The sequence below is a fragment of the Panthera onca genome, chromosome F2 (assembly GCF_046562875.1).
Source record: "Panthera onca isolate mPanOnc1 chromosome F2, mPanOnc1 haplotype 2, whole genome shotgun sequence".
Lineage (NCBI taxonomy): Eukaryota > Metazoa > Chordata > Mammalia > Carnivora > Felidae > Panthera > Panthera onca.
This window is the reverse complement of record NC_138356.1, coordinates 78,017,048-78,026,161: the sequence shown is the minus strand read 5'-3', so window position 1 is coordinate 78,026,161 and position 9,114 is coordinate 78,017,048. Positions and strand designations below refer to the sequence as shown.

The 9,114-nt window shown below is 40.4% G+C and overlaps 1 pseudogene; it reads right to left on the bottom strand.

Annotated features, from left to right (window-relative positions):
- Positions 1 to 3,346: 3,346 nt before the first annotated feature.
- On the bottom strand, positions 3,347 to 6,077 carry LOC132664687 (mitochondrial inner membrane protease subunit 1 pseudogene; annotated as a pseudogene).
- Between the last annotated feature and the right edge of the window lie 3,037 nt (positions 6,078 to 9,114).

Below are 9,114 nucleotides of genomic sequence, written 5' to 3'. Positions count from 1 at the left end.
TGCTTTGGAGAAAAAAAAATCTACCCTTATCTCCTGCATCTTCCTTTAACATATTTTAAGCTCGTATTATGTTTTCATTTTCACCGGTCCATGAACATGTCTTAGGATAGTTAACTTCAAGGGTGAGACGGGTTTGCTGCAGCATCGAGTTGTTTGGCACTGGCTTTAAAAATGAACTTGACCACAGGTAAGGGCTCAGGATAATAAGCTGTCACCTGCTAATATGAAGTCACTAACTCTCTAGGAGCAAGAAAGGCCAGGCATCTCCAGGGCTTCCTCTGCGGGGGCACAGGTACACCTGGTCCCAACTTCACCCACATGCACATGTGGTGCATAATGATTGCTCTCAGGGCTGGAGCTGCAATGTGAAAAGAACCTAAAGTACATTCCAAGGCCTTGACTGTTGATAATCAGGCGTCATTTTCTGGCATGCACAACACACGCAATTAGAAAACAGAAAGAATACCAGACCACCTTCTAGATTTATCTCTGCTTCTCAGTGCCTGTGCATCCTTGCTAAAGTCACTTCCATTCTCGAGGACTCAGTCATTAAATCTAGGAAAAATAAAAACTTAAGCTAGAATAATTCATCCAAATGTCTTTAACAGTGATCTGGAGGTGATTTTTCTAGTGTAGAATAAAGCCTTATGTTGAGAGTTACGAGAGACCCCAAAATATAATTCACTTCGTCACTAACTTGTTGGAATGCTATTGGAGAAGTCAGTTATGTCCTTTCTCTAGGACTCAGCTCAGCTGATCTGCAGTCAGGTGCAAAGTGGGAGCCTGGGGCCCCCAGTCCTCTAAATATGTGTCTTATTTAGTCTTTTTTTTCTTTAACTTTTTTTTAACATTTATTTATTTATTCTTGAGAGACAGAGAGCATGAGCAGGTGAGAGGCAGAGAAAGAGAGAGACACAGAATCTGAAGCAGGCACCAATCTCCAAGCTGTCAGCACAGAGCCCAACGTGGGGCTCAAACCCATGAACTGTGAGATCATGACCTTAGCCCAAGTCAGACACTTAACAGACAGAGCCACCGAGGCACCCTATTTAGTTTGGAAGATATCTGTGTTTTATTTAGTCCTGTCTCCATATGTGTGTGTCAACGTACTTATGTGTGTGTGTGGGGGGGGGGGGGCATTCAAATACCAAATATTGTTAAAGTAAACTATTTGTAAATATTTATAGAAGTTATTTTTAAGAGGCAGCATCCTGACCAGTCAGAGCCCCTGGCAATAGCGGGCCTGCCTTCCTTCCTGGAGCATCTTACCTGTTTGCTTTTGACCTGGTTTGTGTTTTCCTGGCTCACATGTCCCCCGTGTGGCATTATCCCTCACTTTATATCATCTACCTAGCCCCTGAAGCTTCTGAATTTCCGGATGCTGAGATCATTTCTAGGATCCTTTCAACTTTAACATTGTATGATTCTAGGCATGAGACATGACCTCTACTCTCAAGAATGAATTTTCAGTCAATCGAGAAAATGATTGGGAACACGAAGCACCTAACACGGGTGGTGTTTTCATGATTATCTGCCAAATTATTTTTTTTTCCTCTCCTGTGTATTTTTTAATGAAGGATGCCTGCATCAGCTCCCCGTGACATTAGCTCCATTATTCATGTGAGTGTGACATGGAAAAGTGGCTCTACAGAATCCTTACAAGGGATTTCTTTATCACAGCCAGAGCGAAAGAGGTCTGCTAATTGTTAATGCTAATAAAAGGAGCTGCTATTACTCGGCTTTTAAAATATAATTACATGACAGGAATTCTCTGCTTCATTTTCTTCACACAGCCCATGTAATCGCCATGTAACAAAATTAGAGATGGATGAGGCTTCATTGAAAACTCAGACATAGCCGTTTAGGAAATGGGAAGTGTCCGAGATTTAAAAAAAAAAATCATTGCCACCTTTTTAGTGGATCTAGGACGAAATTAAAGCACAACCAGAAGGATCTATCCATCTATCTATCTATTTATTCTTATTTATTTATTGAGAGAGAGAGTGTGTGAGCAGGGAAGAGGGGCAGAGAGAGAGAGAGAGAGAGAGAGAGAGAATCTTAAGCAGGCTCCATACTTAGCATACCTGATGTAGGGCTCAGTCCCATGACCCTGGAACCATGACCTGAACTGAAATCAAGAGTTGGGTGTTCAACCCACTGAGCCACCCAGGGGCCCCCAGAAGGATTATTTAAAAGTGTAGGGCATGTTTCTTAAATTCCACATATGAGTGCAATCATGATATTTATCTTCCTCTGAATGAATGATGAACATAGGGGAAGGGAAGGAAAAATAAGATAAAAACAGAGAGGGAGGCAAACCATAAGAGACTTAAATACAGAGAACAAACTGAGGGTTGCTGGAGGGGAGGTGGGTGGGGGGATGGGCTAAATGGGTGATGGGCATTAAGGAGAACACTTGTTGGGATAAGCACTGGGTATCATATGTAAGTTATGAATCACTAAATTCTCCTGAAATCATTACCAACTATATGTTAACTAATTTGGATTTTTAAAAAAATTAGAAAAATTATGAAGTGCAGGTCCGATCAGATAACTCCACCGTTGGAGCCCTGCACAAGTTTCCCATCCAGTACATTGTCGCCATGCCCTATATGACCTTTGCAACCTCCCATGATGCCTCTTGTCTCACGTTCTAAATGCCTCTTCATCTCACGTTGCCCCAGTCACACTGGCTTCATTTTACGTTTCCTGGAAGCTTCCAGGCATGCTTTTAGTGTAGGGTTTCCACATTCTGTTCCCTCTGCCTGACACCCTCCTCTTCTAGATATATGCAATGCCCACTTCCTCCTCTCCATCAATTCTGAGCTCAGGAGGCACCTGCTCTGTGGGTCTTTTCCAGACCTTCCCAGGACACTAAAACACTGCCCTGCAGTTGTCTCTACTTTCTGGCACTACAAGCCCCAGGTGAATTCAAGTTCCTCCTACTGTCCTTAGTTTACTCCTGGCTTAATCTTGTCCCCTTCTGATTCCATCCCCAATTAGCCCAGGCTCTCACTCACCAACCTGAATCACAGTGACCTATCACACTTGTATCCCTGAACCATTCAAGCAGAAACTTCCATTCTGGGTCTAGTAAGCTTTGTCTGGGGTCTTATTTTCTGTGTTAAAGTTATTTGGTTAGTATGGTTGACAACTGTAGAGTAGTTAAGTGTTCAGTAAGGCAATATGGCAGTGTTTGGTAATCAGATGGATATAAGCTTTTTTTTTTTTTTGTCTTTGTAGAGTGAATCATTTATTGGTAAGTACATAAGTACATGGTTTCAGTGGCAACAATAAAATCACATGAAGGGGAGACAGTATCAGATCAGACAAATAGACGCTTTTTTTAATCATCACAAAATCTGTGGCCATTAGGGCCATCACATGGAAATCCAAAGTTGCTCAGAAGCCAAATCTTAAGACAGATCCTCCTAGTAATCCATATGGAGTAGTTCCATAATTCCTGGAATCTGTAGAACCTTGTAGATCGTAACCTTCTAACCAAACATGACTTGTTGGCCTGTCATCATGGCTTTTAAATAAATCTGATGGACTGTTGGTGAGGATTTTGTTTCCTTCCAAACCAAATAGTCTTACAAATAACACTAGAGCTTTTTGCAATCACAGTGTCACCTCTTTGGACACCAGGAAAATGTTGATTAAGATTTTCTGCAAAGACAATATCTTAACTTTGTATGGAAGGCTCCATTGATGGTCCAGTACATAACAGTACCACCAGTGTATTCGGAGGCATAATGATCTGTACAGCCATGTCAAATAGTATGGCCACATGGGCAGAGTTTCTTCCCCCCCAGTACACCATGAAGCAAAGTTCCGTGTAGATACTGTCATCATTGACCATAGATCTGTTCTAATAATACTTTCAAATTTGAGGATAGTTGCGAGGCTTCCAGAAAACAAACAAAACAAAAATGTCTAAAGCATGTATCAAAGCCTGTGTGGGTGCTCTACAATTTCAAGATTCTTCTGGCCCCAAAGAACCCAGAAGACCCTAAGTACATAAGCTTTTTTTAAAATTTTTTTAAATCTTTTATTTTTGAGAGAGAGAGAAAGAGAGAGACCAGGGGAGGGGCACCGAGAGAGGGAAACACAGAATCCAAAGCAGGCTCCAGGCTCTGAGCTGTCAGCACAGATCCCGATGTGGGGCTCAAACTCAGGAACAGTGAGGTTATGACCTGAGTTGAAGTCGGATGCCCAACCGACTGAGCCACCCAGGCACCCCAGTACATAAGCTTTTTAACTTAATGAATATTTCCTATATTTGTCTCTGCAGTGATCTGTATGTATTTTGCCTCTGTCCACTGGAGAGCTGCTATATTATACTCTCATTTCATTGGATTCTGGAGAGTCTGTCATTGAGAAAACCACATCTCACCCCTGTTCATTGACCCAGGATAGGCAGAGGAAGACAGGAGGAGGTGGAAGAGGAGGAAGATTAGAAAATGCCCTTCAGTTCTGGAACCAGGAGACACATTATTACTCTGCCCCTGTCTATCCAAAGTATGGAGTCTTGAGGCCAATGAATTGCTCTCTTTTCTTTCATGAGATGTAGTTGGCATTATGTCACTTGTTACTAAATAGTACTGAATGATGCAGTAACGTGAGATTATTTTTCCTCACAGTTTAGGATAATAACAATACCTACCTCAAGGATTATTGTTAGGCTGAAAATTTAAAACAATCTCATGAAAATGTTGGTGAAATATAAAATCCTAGATATCTGTTACATGGAATTGTCATTTTTGTTAATTAGGGCTTGGGGCAGACTGACTTATTAGATGTGTAGATTCCATGTTGGTTTAAAAAAAATAAGGCATCTGGTTAAACTTTTCCTGTATTATTTACCAAATAAAAGGACTGTGGAAAGGGAGGAAGGCTGACCAGTCATCTTCTTTGTCCTTTCCCCTAGAATCCTGATGCTCATGAACCAAATTGTATGCCATCTGGTTTCTGAAATAAGGAAAATAAGTTGGTCTGTTCAAGATGGCATATCCCTAAAATCGTGGCTCTTAGCTCTGAGATACTTGAGTGTCATGTTATCTATGGAACTAATTAAAATAAATGCATTCCTAATGATATTCTCTTTGAGTTGGTCTTGGGTGAGTGGCCCACATCTTTATTTTTACTCTCTATAGAAGTTTCTGGTTTATTTAGCAAGTATTTATGAGTATTTTACTACATGTCTGATGCTATAATGATGAGTAAGACAAAGTTCTGCCCCTACGGAGCACAGGACACCCTGGGTGTCTGGGTAGAGCAGAGAACTATTCTAAACATTTCCATTGGCAAATTCTTCTCCATGATTCACTGCTTAATTGGAACTGTGTCACTTTAAATCCAATCCATGGCTCAGACCCCTGGGTTATATTCAGCTTAGCTAGCTGAATTTCTTAGCTAGATGTCTTTATTTAGTCCTATTATATTTGTTATGCATGAGATCTTTTAGGAAACTGAAAATTCTGTCATTAAGAATTTGAGATAATAGACATTTTAGATTATTGTACTAATGGTCAGCAAAATATACCCCCAAGTTAAACAAAAGGCTTTAGCCCTCTGTGGGCATTATTTACAGTAAGACTGGAAGCTTGGGTGTTTTAATAGTTTATACTTTCCAACAAAGAGACTCTGTCTGCATGCTACAACATGAGAGACCAGCAAATCAATATCTGTGATGAAAGAGCAGATATCTTTTCTCTGACAGGCCATGTTGGGTTGGCATTTCACCTTTGAGGGTGACTCACTAAAAGCAGTGAATTGGGAGGGGACACACAACAGGTCAACCAGATGGGACAAATCAACCCTAGAACCCACAAAGTGGAAGCTACAAAGGCCATAATCTTCCTGTAGAAAAAAAAATAATACCATTCTCATTTATTTTTGCAAACAAGTTAAAGCCCTTGGCTTCGCCACTCTTTTTGTTTTATCGACCTCCCATTGAACACTCACCTTTGTGCCCATGAGAGGTGGTGGGATGATGGGGGCTGATCTGAGGAGTCAGGACATCCAAGTGTTAGTCCTGACTCACAACTTACTCACCGTGTCCCTGAAATATTCATGTTTCCAGTTTTCTCTCTGTAGAGAAAGAGGGTTTATGAGACACTCTCCAGTTCTAACCTGATTCCATCTGCTTTGTTTGCGAACTCATCATTGTCTTATCCATCAATTATTAATATAAAATATTTTGGGGGTGCCTGGGTGGCTCAGTCGGTTAAGCGTCCGACTTCAGCTCAGGTCACGATCTCGCGGTCCGTGTGTTCGAGCCCCCCGTCGGGCTCTGGGCTGATGGCTCAGAGCCTGGAGCCTGCTTCCGATTCTGTCTCCCTCTCTCTCTGCCCCTCCCCCGTTCATGCTCTGTCTCTCTCTCTGTCTCAAAAATAAATAAAAAAAAAGTTAAAAAATTAAAAAAAATATTTTGAATCAATACTACTATAAATAAAAATCTTTCAATTCTCTTCTCTACGCCACAGGTGAAATTGAGTGATATTTCTAACCACCCCCTCAGGAAAGTTTCCTATTTAGTTGTTTCTGGCAAGGCATGAATTATTAATGTCCCAGCAATGTTTACATTTAAGAGTTCAGATTCCACCTTTTGTTAGCTATATAACTGAGGCCTGGAGTTCTGGTTTCAAGGATTTTCAGTGAGGGTGTTGCATTTTATTTGTTGTGGGTTTAATGGGTATTAAATAGTGAATATATGCAAAACCAATCATCTCTAGTAACTTTTTTTTAAAGGTTTTTAATGTTTATTTATTTTTGAGAGACAAAGATGTGGCATGAGTAGGGGAGGGGCAGAGAGAGAGGGAGACACAGAATCCAAAGCAGGCTCCAGGCTCTGAGCCATCAGCACAGAGCCCGATGCGGGGCTCAAACTCATGGACCGCGAGATCATGACCTGAGCCAAAGTCAGATGCTCAGCTGACTGAGCCACCCAGGCACCCCATCTAGTAACTTTTATCTTTCCCATTTTCCCTCTTCAAATTCCACAAAACAGTCTTTTAGATGTCAGAAATGATATCCCACTGGAAGAACGGTTTGGGGACTTAACCGGTATTGTTTGTATCAATCAATTATTTCATGTCAGTTGCCTGAATATGCCTTGTGTTTTTGGGATCCTGGTTGTTTCTTATACCATGCTGGGTGGCTTCAGAATAAAATATTCTCTAAATGTAAAGGATTGTACTGCTTTTAACATGATTTAGCCTTTTCCCTCCTCTTTAAAATGTGGCTTCTTTTAACCGCCGTCAGCAGAGAAGCAATAAACAGATCATTAGCACTGATGATGTCATAATGGATAATGGAAAAGCATTAATTTTCATAATATCATCATTAATTATAGCTAACATTGAAATGCAGCAGGGCTGACTTTGTCTTATTAAATGAAGCAAAGGCTTTGAAATATTAATTAGTAAAATCAATCTCAATAAAATTGGTGATAGCAAAATTTATTGTTTAAAAACGTTTAAGCATACAAAGTAAAGAAAGTTTTGTAGTTTAAGAAGACACCATTAATATAATTTAGTGCTTCTATTTTACATCACATTATGCCGTGGAAAATCACTAGAGAATTCCAGGAATGTCTTTTAATTTTCCTCAATCTCAGTTTCCATCATCAAACCGAGAATGATATGGCCTACCTCCTATGTTAGTGTCTGGATTACATGAGATCATTAATGGGAAAACATTTATAAATAAATACCTTACACCTGTGAAGCATCACTTATTAGTCCTATAGGCAAGATGGGCTTGGCTGGAAGGGGGTACACCCCTCACTTTGCATTTCCAAAACAGTAATCATAGTTACAGCAAAGATCACAAATAGTCACAGAGCCCCTGGGTGGCTCAGTCGGTTAAGTGCTGACTTTGGCTCAGGTCGTGAACTCATGGTTTGTGAATTTGAACCCCGCATGGGGCTCTGCACTGACAGCTCGGAGCCTGGAGCCTGCTTCCGATTCTGTGTCTCCCTCTCTGTCTGCTCACCTCTGTCTCTCTTGCTCTCTCAAAAAAATAAAATAAATTACAAATCACAAATAGTCAACTCTTATTAAATAATCCTGTGTTCTGGGCACTTTGTTAAACTCTTTAGATAGATTATTTTATGTAATCCTTATAATACACATTTTTGAGGAAGCTATGTTAATGCTCACTTCACCAAAGAGAATATGAAGATCGAGGAGGCTAAGTTCCTTGCTCAAGGTCATAAAGGTCATGAGTGATGACACCAGATCTTGTTCACTGTAGAGCCCATTTCCTTAAACACAGGCTTTTCTGTCTCAGAGACTATTTAGGCAACTTCCCTTGATCAGTGTGCATCGCCATGCCTCTGGTTGACCAGTTGGCCTTCTGTAATTATTTTATTTAGGTCAGCATGTGAGAGAGGAATCTGTGAAGAAATTGCGATCGGAGAAAGAATCCTAAGGGGAGGTACTTGAGCTGACCTGACACCGTGTAACAAGGAATTGGTGAAAAGATTACATTCGTATGGTCTCCAACTGAGTGAATGCCCATTTGGCTATCATTGCTATGCTCACCCAAAAATCCAAAATTCAGGGAGATGTAGGTTTGTTTTCAAGAAATGTATGGCGTTTTATCTGGTCCTAAGTAATACATTTGATCCTTATTTTTTTAAAGAAACTGAGTTTGAAAAACAAATAAACATAAAGATAGCGTGTGCTCCTGTGCTCCTGTAATACTGTGTCCATACACCGTTTATGACCATTCCTAATTTACATGTCAATTCATTTTTTTTTTTTATGTTTTACTCTTGACTCTACAGTTCTCAGGAACTGTGAGCACCACTCATTTTAGGGGTTAGCATACCATGGGGATTAAGAGTCTGTCCCCACCCTCAAAAAAGGTAGTGGTGTGGCTAGAGGTAAATTACTTTACCTTTTAAAACATCGCTTTTATCACAGTAAGATGGGGCTAATAATAAAGTAAAATTATAGGTTTCTTGGGATGGTTAAATGAGATGGCATATGGTACATGGCTTACAGAAGGAACCCAAAATATGGAGACTATTACTGTCTGTATATCTGTGGAACACCAACCGACAGCTAGCCTGAAACACAAAACTATTAATTTTAAATTAATTGA